The sequence below is a fragment of the Muntiacus reevesi genome, chromosome 20 (assembly GCF_963930625.1).
Source record: "Muntiacus reevesi chromosome 20, mMunRee1.1, whole genome shotgun sequence".
NCBI lineage: Eukaryota > Metazoa > Chordata > Mammalia > Artiodactyla > Cervidae > Muntiacus > Muntiacus reevesi.
Window position 1 is genome coordinate 41066591 of NC_089268.1, and position 12678 is coordinate 41079268.

Genomic DNA, 12678 nt, shown 5'->3' on the forward strand with positions numbered 1-12678 from the left:
GCTCACAGCCCAGTGGAGAACTTTCCAGAGCGACTTGTCGCACACATTTCTAATGTGTGGGCTTTATCAGCTGCTCTGAGTGGGGGTTAAGAGGCATGCATATTTTACCCATTCATTATATATTCAGTGTGTGAAGTAAATGCCGCTTTCCAGCTTGGGTGGAGAAGGTTATTTATCAAGATAGACCAAGTCAGAACGAAAGCCCATCAATTACCTGTTTGGAGCACAAAATGGAAAAAGTCCTTTCTCTTACACTTTGCCATTTCTGTTTAATCCTAGTAGTTCTTCGTTGAAAACTACTAATATTAGCTCCTTCAATTTGAGTCTTTCACGGGCAGAATCAGATGAATTTTAATTCAAAGCATAACTTTCTCCACTTTCTGCCCCTGAGAACTGCACGTCAGGATCTCTATTTCAACATCACGAATTCTTTAATTTCTTATTTCAGTTAGTGAACTTGAAATCTTGCAAGCACATTACCAGCGGTAAGTGTCCTAAGATGCAGCACCTAACAAGTAGGGACTTTGTTGTCTTTCCCCTCAACCCCAACCCTCCCCATCACCGGCATTTCAAAGTACCATATGGAGATGGGTTGTGTGATAGATTCGTTCTGGTAATTAACATGCTTGTTTGAGGTTATAAAATATACATCTGAGAAAGGCCAGGGATTTCCCCCTGAATATCAACGAACTGCTTGAAGTGGCATTTATTTTTCATTCTGACTTGGTGTTGTGTTTTGTTTTATTGCAGCAGTCTGGAGCAAAGTGAAAGAGCTGATGTCGAGGCCTCCCAAGTAGTGCTGCTACAGACCATGAACAAGAGAGGAGGAGGAGACCTCGGTCTGCACGAACGATCCTGAAACGCAAATGGTCTCGGTAAGTCATCCGGAGGGCTTGGCATCCATCAGCTGTAAATTTCATCCATCATCGTTGGTTTGGTGTCCCAGGACATCTTATTCAAGTTCTCTACAACCCGAGTAACAGGATGTTGAGGAAATGTTGATCAAGTGCCAGAGAGCCGAGAGAACAATGAAGTTGACTTAGCGTGTTCATTTCTGAAATTTGCAGAAGAGTAGGATTTGAGCAGAATGCATTGGTGGTTTTAGGAAAGACCAGAAAGAACCGAACTAAACACATAGGCAACAAACTTTATCTTCCGTGTATTGCATTTCACTGGAGAGAATATTGTATTAATCACATGAGAGACAGTAGATTCAGTCTAGTGGCACATTTGTTATCCTTTAAATGAAGTATTGGGATGAGCAAGGTGAGAGGCATTGTGAGTTTCCAGAGCCTTCATTCAACAGGATCTATTGTGAACCTTTTAAAAAAATATATTTATTTATTTATTTGGCTGCGTTGGGCCTTAGTTGTGGCATGTGGGGTCCTTGTTGTGTCATGCAGGGTCTTGCGTTGGCTCAGTAGTTGTAGCACAAGGACTTAGTTGCTCTAGCGGCATGTGGGATCTTAGTCCTCCGACCAGGCATCAAGTCTGCATCCCCTGCACGGAAGGTGGATTCTTAACCACTGAGCCGCCAGAGAAGTCCCTATTGTGAACCTTTTAACTAAACATGGTGTCCTGGAGCGACAGTCTTGGTTTGGGGGTGAGGCGGGGGGGTGTGGAATGCAGATTTGCCAAGCTGTAAATAAATAATAAATTCCAAACTCAACACCAAAATAATGTGGACTTCCAAGGAAGTTTTATCAGCCTACTTCAATGTATTTCTTGGAAACAAAGGCCTCAGATGGAAGCCCAGTTCTGCTCACATATCTTGGTGACCTTGGACCACTTATCCACCCTCTTGGAATGAGTCACCTGTAAAAACACCACTGTCTTGAGGGTATCCAGGGTGGCTTCCAAATGTGAAATTCCATGGTTCACTCTAGTGAAGTTAATGAAATAATTATACCTTTTGATTCTTGCTTCTCTGGATTTATGGTGTGCCCTTGGCAAGTCGTCATTGGCAGGGGGCTCACTGGACCAGCCACTGCGAAGAAACGGGTGCAGGCACCAGGGGTTGCTCCTTCCTTCTGTCTGGTGACACAGCCCTTTGGACAAGCAGGCTTTGCAGTGTCTGGCTCATAATTTATTCCTTTGCAGCATTAAAGAAAACATGGCATAGTGTTCTATGAATATAATATTAGAATAAATGAGATAGGTTGCTTTTGAATTCTTATCCTCTATTTTTCTCTTGGGGATCTAACTTCTTCCTTCTCTATGCTCGATGTCACTGTGTCATGGGTTTTCTGTCAGTCCTTTAACCCCGCAGAGCCCCAAACTTTGTTTCACATTGAATGGAATTTATGATTTCTCTTTCTTACTCGGTATCCCTTATTCTGAAGCAGAGCTGTGAATGACATGTTAAATGATGTTCACATGTCACTCTTGTTAGCAGCTGGCTGGCTGTCAGCCTCAGAGTGGTGCATTATTTGGGTTTCATAACAGCATTTTTTTTCTCTTACAAATGTTAAATTACGAAGTGCAGGAAACCACATGAATGTGGCAGAATGAAAAAATGCAAACACAGTGTTAGCTGGAGATGCCAGTTTTATGATTTTCCTGGTGACCGTCTCCTCCTGCAGTCGACGTACAAAGCCTCTCTGCCTTTTCGGTGGTGGCCTTGTAGCCCCGTCTCCGTCTTCTGTTATGCCTTGTGCTGCTGAACAGAGAGGTTGAGTTAAGATGATCGCATGGGGCTGTCTCTTTTTATCGAAGTCCTTCCTGACCACCAAGCCTGGCTCACACTCACAAAGTCTGCCGTGAATCCTCAGGACCTAACGACTGACTTCTCTTTATGAACTCCTGTACCAATGACAGCCTGCATCTTTAAAAAAATTTTTTTAAATCCTTGGCTGTGCACCACTTTGTGCATTTGTAGACTTGAGGACAGGAATCAGGTCATAGCCCAGTGGTTCTCAAAGGTGGTCCAAGCCCCAGCACCCCCTGCAGCAGAATCACCGGGACGTGTGTATTAAAGCTGCAGATTTAGCAACACGGGGCTCGATGAGTCACAATTTCTGAGGGTGCTGAGCCCAGGAAACTCCTCGCAGAGAGCTCTTCCGCACTGAGGTGTGCGAGTAACTCTCTGAGGCTACTTCTTCATCCTCCTCTTGGTCTCCTTGCCCGCAACAGAGGGTCCAGATCTGAGCATATCTTAATGTGCCCAGGAAATACTTGCTCGTTGATCTGAGCAGTGTCAAACCGTTGAGGGTTACGATCGCTCTTCTATCTCCTGACCTTATCAGGATGTGGAGTCAGCGTATTCTCTGAACCCCTGAGAAACCCCTTTATGTCTAAATGTGTGAAATGCTCCCCTAGGTCAGCGGCTCCTTTAGAAACCTGGTTATGTCTCCTGCTATGTTACCATTGACTCTTGACTGTTCCCTGGTAACGGCAGGAACCCTAACCCCACGTCTAGCAGAGCAGAAACATCAGCTGTGGGTGCAGGACTAGATGGAGCCGATAGGATGGGAGAAGGACGGGAGGGAGCCGTGGTGCTCTGGTGACTTGGATGCTATATCCTTGGCTCCCAGAGCCTCCTCTGTTGCCCGTAGCTGTTTGTTCTGAATGCTGTTACTTTGAGCTGCTAGGCTCGCAGGTTGTCCGTTTGGGTGGCAGGAGAGTGATCCCATTGCTGAAAGGATAAAGGTGAGCTGCAGCGGACACAGCGTCAATGCACCCGCAGTGGTGGTGGCAGATTCAGGATCTGACTCTCACGTTGACAGATGGTGATGGTGATGCTTGACCCTCTCCTTCCCTCTTCCACCTCCAGCCTGGCCTTGGATGATCCAGAAGAGATGTGGTGTTTGCTTTTGGGGCATCTCCTGAAGGGCTTTGCTGGAGGGTCCACAACTGGCAGAGCATCAGACAGCTAGTTCAAGTCAGAAACTAAACCAAAGAACTCACAGAAGTCTGTCTGGCCGAGGAGGGAAGAAGTAGGGGAATCAGGAAATTTATTAGCTGCCAAGATAACCACTACCCCAGGCACCAAACACTTTCTGCAGCTTTTCTTTTGACTCTTGCTTTGTCTCGGTTTTTCTTAGCACAGTTGTGCCAAAGCTGACTTAAGCTTGTGTTAAGAGTACATTTGAGCCTGGGGACAGGAAAGCATCTTCTTCTGGGTCTCCACCTAACCTCAGCTGCTGGGGGTTTGGTAAGCAGAGAGTCGAGCAGCGTGGATGGGGCTTTTTCTCAGATTCTCAGTTAAGGGAAGGAAAGAAATGCATGGGTTTCCAAAGCAGTGTTAAGGGCAAAAGAGGCTTTTTAATATATGCTTCGTGGAGACCTGACTCAATTTTCCTCTGTGTGACCTCTTCCAGATATAAGTTACTGATATAAGCATCTTCGAGCCTTTGTTAAAGGCTTTAAGTGATAACCGGGGAGAAAATTAAAGAAATGATAAAGTGTGTGATTTTTGCGAAATACCAGGTGTTGGCTTTGCTGTTTGGGAGGTCTTTAGCGGTGCCTGGAATATTTCCTTTCAAGTAGCTGTCCACAGTTGGAAAAGAGAAAAACTGCTTTTAAAAGAGCGTATGTCTCTTTAGAAACTATGTCACTTGTGCTATTTAGCACGAGGCAGCCTTGAGAATTGCAGGGTTTCCGAATGGCCACCTAACCCCTGGGCCCTGCTTCTGGAAGGCAGATGGAAGAAAAGAGCAAGCTCAGCACCCTCCTTGAAGACCACGGTCGGAAAGCTCTCAGAATATGTTCTAGTTCAGAGGAGTTAGTTACCCTCTGCGTCCCTGAGCCGCTGGGCGGTAAAGCGGCACCAGGCATGCCTTCGGTGAGATGTTACAACTCGCTCTTCTCCTGATACCATCACGGGCTAATAATTACATCAGCCCTTCAGAGCAGCTGTGTGGTTTGGTCTAACTGTGAGTGAAACCACACCAGTTCAGGAAACGCAGTGAATTGTCTTGTAAAAGGCGTCATCAAAGCCCACGTTGATTGCCTTGGAAGGTACCTTTCCTTGGTGACAGTTTGAGAGCTTTGAAGGGAGGTGTTTGCTCTGCCTCAAAAGAAGTTAGAATTAAACGGCCACGTTTGCACACTGTCGGAGTGAAAACTGAAACTCACCCATGTTGGTTCCTGCACGCGCGCGCCCCGAAGGCTTTACCACTTCGTGGCATCATTATCAGCGCCGCTCAAATGACTAACATTGTTCCCCTTTCTCCGCAGAGTTTAAGGTCACTGACTTCCAACTTCCCCCCAGATGGCTCTGATTTGAGTATTCCAAAGGTGTCTTCACCTTGAGTCTAAACCTGTACCTGTCACTCTCCTATCTCCCTTTATGGGTTCCTTGCTTAGAGAAACAAGGTCACCAGCCAGCTAGTCACTGAGGCTGGTCACCTCCTCCTCTTCCTGCATATCATCTCTTGACCACATGCTGTAGTTTTGCCTCTTAAATAGATTACAGACTAGCCACTCTTCTCCTTTCCTCGCCTAAGTTCTCTTTCAGGCTGTTAGCATCACTTGCCTGGACCGGGGCAGCCCCTTCCAAAGAGTATTCTGCCTTTTTTTTTTTAAGGTTTATGTTCCTTTTTAGCTGAGCTGGGTCTTTGCTGCTGTGCGTGGACTTTCTCCAGCTGCCGTGCGCGGGCTTCTCATCGCAGTGGCTTGTCTTGTGTTCCAGCGCAGGCTCTCGGCACTCAGGCTTTGATAGCTGGAGCTTGTGGACTCAGTGGTTGGGGTGGGTGGGCCTAGTCGCTCCATAGCATGTGGGATCTTCCCGGACCATGCATGTCCCTTGCATGGCAAGGCGGATTCTTAACCACTGGACCCCTAGGGAAGCCCCGAAAGAGTATTCTTGCCTTTCCCTTCCGTATTCCATTCGTCCTACTATTTTGAGCATTACCGTCTTAAAGAAAAGGATCGGATTGAATTATTCCTGAAAACCCTTGACAGTGTGTGGAAGTACAGAAGACTGTTTCTAATACAATGTTAAGCGTAAAATTCGTAATTCAAAATTGCATACGCATATTGGTCACAAAGTCATGATGGGAATGGGTGCCTGTCAACAAAGACTAGAAGTGAATAAAGTGAACAGAAAAGATGTTTGCATCGTGAGAGTAATCGGTACTTCTTTCTTTAAAAATAGCTCTCTTGGTATTTTTCATAGTAATGAATGAATAGGATGAAATGAAAGGAAAAATTTAAAGCATTTTCATTAGCTTTTTCTTCCCTATGAGATAATGTGAATTTCATCGCATGATATTTGAGACCCCCTAGGAGCGACTTCACTTTCACTTTTCACTTTCATGCATTGGAGAAGGACATGGCAACCCATTTCCGTGTTCTTGCCTGGAGAATCCCAGGGATGGCGGAACCTGGTGGGCTGCCATCTATGGGGTCGCACAGAGTCGGACAGGACCGAAGCGACTTAGGAGCAGCAGCAGCAGCAGGAACTCATTATCAGTTCAGTGTTTAAACCTCATCTGCCACCCCTCGCATCTCTCCACACACTTCTCTCTACTGTGAACATACTGTGTATTTTAATAATCACGCCTTTCTTCACGTTGATTCTTCTGAGTGAAATTCTGTTTCTCTGCCCAGTGGACTCCTCTTTCATTGAGGCCAAATAGAAATGTCCCCCTTTCCTGCTCCATGTACTGCAATTCTTTGTTTACATAGTTATCTCTGTGGGTGGCTCATGACGGTAGAGATTGGTTTATTTTAAACCTTGTATTCCAAGTATTAAGCACATTCTGCCACATAATTTAGCTCAGTGCATCTTTATGGAAGGTGAGAAGAAAAGAAAGATTTCATTTATGTATATACAAGTAATCCTTCAGGTGAGATGTAACATTTTTCAGATAAGCTCAGTGCTAATTACCTTGTTATAGAAATGATATAAAGGAAATGTTTTGGTTAAATAATTTTTACAAAAGTTGTTGGATTCAGCATCAGACCATTTTCACTAAAGAAATAGGGTGGATCTTTGGTATTTGAAAATTCTAACATCAGGGAGGATCATGTCAGCTTCTCAGTAGCCATATCTGTGAAGTTACTAGAAATTGCTTCTTTTTTTAAAAAAAAAACTGTATTATGTCATGACAAATCATATCGGCCAAATCATAAATCCAAAGAAATAACACATCCAGTGCTGGCAACGTACTATGAATAGGTGGTATTTTTTCCTAAGGGAATTTAAAAAACCAAGAGTGGATAGCAGGAAAGCATTGATGTAACATTTTCAATTCTGAAAGGCTATTCTGCTCTGGAAATATACTTGTTACTATTTTTTCATTTCTAAGAATTCTATTTGGTTAAAATATCAAAGGAGAAAAAATATCTTGGCTTAAACAGAATGAAAAGTCATCTTCAAAATTAATTTGGCATCCTCAAAATTTCTTTTTCAAATGGGGGAGTAGAATGGTTTTTTTAGTGTCACGTGTTAAAAATGCCACTAAAAACATCATCACTGGCGCTTGTTTGCAAGGAGTTCAGAATGGGATTTGTTGGAGATGAATGTGTGAGGCATGTTACACATCTTTTTAAAGAATATTTTATCATCAGGGTAAGAATGTTTAATACTGTATATTATTTTATAACATATAATTTTTCCTATTAATGTTTTAGTTACAGTCAGTAAGCTGGGAATAGAGAATTTCAATTTGAGGTTTGCCAGGATTTTTTTTTTAAAGGAACCAAAATATTTTTATTAATATTGAATAAGTGATATAGCTGTCTACATAAAAGTCCAAGAGGATCTATAGACAAACTATTAGAATTAACGAGTTCTTCAGCAAGATTGAGATTTGCCAGTTGTTTTTTTTTCTTTGCATGCTATTCTTACCCAGCTTTCCGTTTTCTTGTGTATAATATTATGCCAGAAGTTGAGCCAGCATTAGATAAGCAGATTTTAAGAAATTGGCCAGTCCACAACATTGACTACATGAGATGCGTTAAACACCACATCACTTCTCAGCCTTGCATGTGAGTTGATCTTTGCTTGCCACAGTGAAGAAACCTTTGCTGAATTTTCTTCTTTTCCTGTCCTGAGCATCGCGTTCACGTGAAAGCCAGACCCTTCGGCTCTCTAGAAGACGCGTTAAGAACCAGACCGGGGCTTAGGTGGATGAATGCACAGTGTTAGTTATTCTCTGGTGCCCTTGGCAACAGGGCTGCGGCCTTGCCCAGTGACTGCTCCAGCTCATTTAGCAGGAGGTACTGACTGTCGAATTGCCCTTTTGTGAGAGCTGGTACTCGAAAGCATCCTACCTTGTGAGAGAAGCTCCAGCAGGCAGTAGACAGCTGTACGTTTCATCACAGCTTCGGGTGCTCCTCGGGGTTAAAGTAGATGCTTATCTTGAACTGCCCTGTGCAGACCACGTGTGTGGGTCCATGGGCTGATCCTCTGGCTCTAGTTCCCTGAAGTGGCTTAGTGTTGGTGCATGCACGCGGAGTCTGCAAGCTAGAGTAGCCCAATTAGGAAGTCCGTTCCTGAGACTTTAAGGATCTCAATACAGAACAGGACACCTTGATGGATCTGAAGTTTTAAAACCCAGCCCTGAGAGGACTGATTACGGTCCTTAGAGGTTTTTTAAAATAGGACATAATAAATTGCTGTAATGCTGTTGGAAAACAATGTCATTCAGCGTAAGAGCAGAGGTTCTTGAGACAAACTGCCCGAGTCTGAATACAAATCTGCCCCAACCAGCTGTGTCATGTTCAGCAAGTTCCTCTATCTCCTTGGGTCTTGGTTCATCCATCCATGGACTCGGAGAAATTACGCAGCATCTATCAGAGTTGAGAGTTGTGAGAATGAAATGAAACGTTAGAGCTGTAACAAAATGTTAGCTGTTATTATGTCCGGCTTCCCTGGTGGTTCAGTGGTGCAGAATCTGCCTGCCAATGCAGGAGGTGTGGGTTCCAGCCCTGGGTGGGGACGATCTCCTGGAGAAGGGAATGGCAACCCTCTTCAGTCTTCTTGCCTGGAGAATTCCATGGACAGAGTGGCCTGGAGGGCTACAGCCCATGGGGTCACAGAGTTGGAGATGACTTAGTGACTAAACAACGTCATCTTGTTACTGTCAGTGGTATTCCGTTGGACTGGTCCTCATTTGGTAATCAAACTTTTCCAACCTTTGCCTTCCTTCAAACTGAGTTTATGAATTTATGATTAGTTACGGAAGGGGAAACTATGAGTGAGTTCAGTTAGGGAAGGTGAGGAAATGCTATGAGAAAACAGAGAAGTGACAGACTTGGTCTCCTTGCTGGTGGTGAGGATCTGGAGGAGGTGTTCTGAGCCCGACTTGGAAGCGAGCTAGGATCCCAGATGGCAGAGGTGAGAACGGACGGGCCTTGTGTGCCGGAGGAACCCCAGGGACTGCTTTGGGTCCAGGGTAAGGTATGTGAGGTGCAATAATGAGAGCTTAGGAGGAAAGAGGCTGATTTAATAATGATGATGATGATACTAATTAATGTGAATTACTAATCGAATAGCCACCTTACACCAGCCTGTGCCATTGGCACTTTACATAAGTTAGCTCTGATCGCAATTCCCTGCAACGTAGGTATCCCCATTTTACAGATGAACAATTGAATTACTCTCATATTAAGGTCAGAATATTTTCTGAAGTGGTGGAGAGCCACTGAAGGTTTGGGGATGGGAGAGGGTTGTGATCAGACTTAGCCAAGATTTACTTATCTGCTGTTAAGACTCGAAGTTTCTCGAAATTAAAGACATGTCTTACACCCCCCTGTGTTGCTTGTGAGCAATAGCAGTAACCCTTTAAAATGGTGGATGTTCCATAAATACTGGTAGAGTCTCTTTTAAAAGCTTCTTCAGCAAAACCTGGGAGACACATTTTGTACATTTTCCCCTTTAAAGAGAAAATTAATTTAAGAATACTTTATACATCGATTTCTTTGTGTCTGTACCTATTTCATCTCATCTGATCTTCACACGCACACACACAAAATTGAAGGACAATGGGTGTGACTTTTCCATTCAAATTATATGTGATTATAAAGGATGAGGTTATTGGTGTTGAAGGGTATCACATGGGCTTGTAGGAATAAAGCTAGGATTCCAACCCTGGTCTCTCCCCGACCCCCTGCCTGTACCCTGCCATCACCCCCTACCTCTTTCAAACACTTCTGATCTCCAATCTCCACTCGGGTGGTTTCTTCCACTGGTTTAAGGGCACTTGGCTTGCACTCTGCTGCTTTCAGAGAAACTAGAGCCCTCCAAGGACCTAATCTACTTGGTTGGAGTTGATGAGAAAGGGATTATTTTCAACTGTCTTCAGGACCAGCATCCTTTTTCAATGATACTTGGAGGTCATCAAATTAGCCACTTGTGTAAGGGCCTTGTTCCCTGTGTTGGGCAGTCATGTAGACGGAACTTGTTCTTCATAGTAAAACAGAGTTTGGGAGTGAGTACATTGCAGGAACGCTAAATGCTTTGCTTCTCCTGCCTGTTTGAAACCAAACTTATGATACTAAGAAACACTTAGTAATGGGCACAGAGCGGCGTTTGCTTCCAAATGCCGTCTGAAATTTGGAGTGACATTTACTGAAAGGGGAAGTTCAGTTCCGACCATCAAAGGTCATGGCCAGTGAACCTACAGGCTCATACTGTGCAAATTCAACCCAAATCTGTATTTATTAACTTGACAAATTTTGGAGTGCTTATCTGCTCTATGAAATTGAGTAAGAGCCTGCAAAAGATCAGATCCGCTTAATGCATTTAAATCAGGACTTCTGAATGCTTGGCTCCCATGCTGGTGCCGATGTTCAGAGGTTTAGCTCAGCTGCAGCTGTCCCCCGCTTTGCAGGAGTGGATGTTTCTCCATTTCCTGGTGAGCATCCACACTGGCCTCATCCCTTCCCTTGCCTGTCCTACCCTCATCCACTTGAGAGAGTCAGGGAAGAAACAGCACTGTCTCCTGGGAACCCAGCCATAAATCCAGCATGTGTCCTGAATTTTATGTTTAAATATGCTATATATATATTATAATATTGTATTATAATATATATATATATAGGGCTTCCCAGGTGGCGCCAGTGGTTAAGAACCCACCTGCCATGCAAGAGAGAGGTAAGAGAGGTGGGTTTGATCCCTGGGTTGGGAAGATTCCTGGAGGAGGGCATGGCAACCCATTCCAGTATTCATGCCTGCAGAATCCTGTGGACAGAGCCTGGCTACAGTCCATAGGGTTGCAGTTAGACACAACTGAAGCAACTTAGTGCACACACATATATGCATTTAATTGCAGGAAGTATATATAACACAAAATCGGCCACTTTAACCAATTTTAAGTGTAATGACTCAGTGGTATTAAGTGCATCCACAATACTGTGCAGCCACCGGCACTGTTCATTTCCAGAGCTCTTTCATCTCCCCAAACAGAAAGTCGGTACCTATTAAGAGTGAACTCCCTCTTCCTTCCTCTCCCAGCTCCTAGTGCCCTCTACTCTACTTACATCTCTATTAGTTGACCGACTTTGGGTACCACGTCTACCTGGATAATATAATATTTGTCCTTTTGTGTCTGGCCCTTAGTTTAAATTTTAACACGATGTTTCAAGCATACTTTTCTTGTGTATTTGTTTTCAATGTTATATTGTATCAGTAATCATCCACAAGATATAATTCTCATTCTAATTTCACAAACTAGGTCCTGTGAGAATATGGGTAAAAGAAGATTCGGGAAATTGTTTTTCTCATTAGTAACTGAAGAAAATAACATTTCTAAGACAAAATTCAATTCCTGTTGGGTAGTTAGTTTCACGTTCCCTCTCGATTCTTTCTCACTTTGGTTTTAGCCCCTTTTTGGCTTAAATTCTTTGCAGAATTTCCTCAAGCAGGCTTGCATTTCTGTACTACCTACTAAGAAGGGTTCAGAATTTTTTAGATTCCATCTTTTGGCGGACGTGCCTTTTCTTCTTCTTTTGGGCGATTTTTAAATGAATCATTCTGTCTACCTGCCTCTGTCCAACAACAGGCAGAAACATGTGAATCACGCTGCTGTTGGAAAATTGGTGAATCATTGCCTTCCACTTGCGGTGATAATTACGCAAAGTAGAAGTATTCCTTTTTGCACAGAAGCAGAAGCAGTGTCATTTTACTGCAGCAATGAGATTGTAGTAGAGGTGAACATAATTCTTCTTCTATTTACATCTTTAATGAGCCACAATTAAAAGTAGTGAGTTGGCGTGGCGGAGCGATCGTGTTATTTTCAGATTTCTATTCTAGCCGCTGCTGCTGATCTAAGCGACACTCCACTGGCACCCTGGAGCTCCGAGAGCCTGAACAAAGAAAGCCCGGAAGGGGCTAATCTACTTCCTGAAAGTTAATGGAACAGGAATGACCTTCTGCTGGCCTGAGGTGGACATTTGCCTCAAATCCCAGAAGCCTGTGATTCTCAAATCTTCTTTCAGGGTACATGTTTTTCTTATGGTGAAAAAGAGCTCTATGGATTGATTTCATGCTGAGGCGCTCAGAGTTTTTCTCTCTTCTCATTTTCTCCGGCCATAACTAAGAGGCTATAGAAGACTCTCCCTGCCCTGGGTTCCCAGTGTGGGGTGGAGGCGGAAAACCGTGTGTTGCAAATGGTCGTTTCCCCAGCTTCGCCTGAGCCCCAACCTAAGCTTGTTGATTTCAGGGGCGCCGTTCCAACCCATGTCGTCCACATTTAATTGTAACCACTGTGTTTAGCTACATGGTGACTC

General features: G+C 44.0%; 1 protein-coding gene across 12 annotated transcripts in view; it reads left to right on the forward strand.

The window, feature by feature from the left end:
* The window catches only part of ATXN1 (ataxin 1), a 403803-nt gene that overhangs the window by 106386 nt on the left and 284739 nt on the right, over nt 1–12678 (forward strand). For all 12 annotated transcript variants that reach the window (XM_065911935.1, XM_065911944.1, XM_065911940.1 and 9 more), the window contains one exon: nt 751–875. The gene's annotated coding sequence lies outside the window, so the exon portion shown is untranslated. The remainder of the gene's footprint in view (nt 1–750; nt 876–12678) is intronic.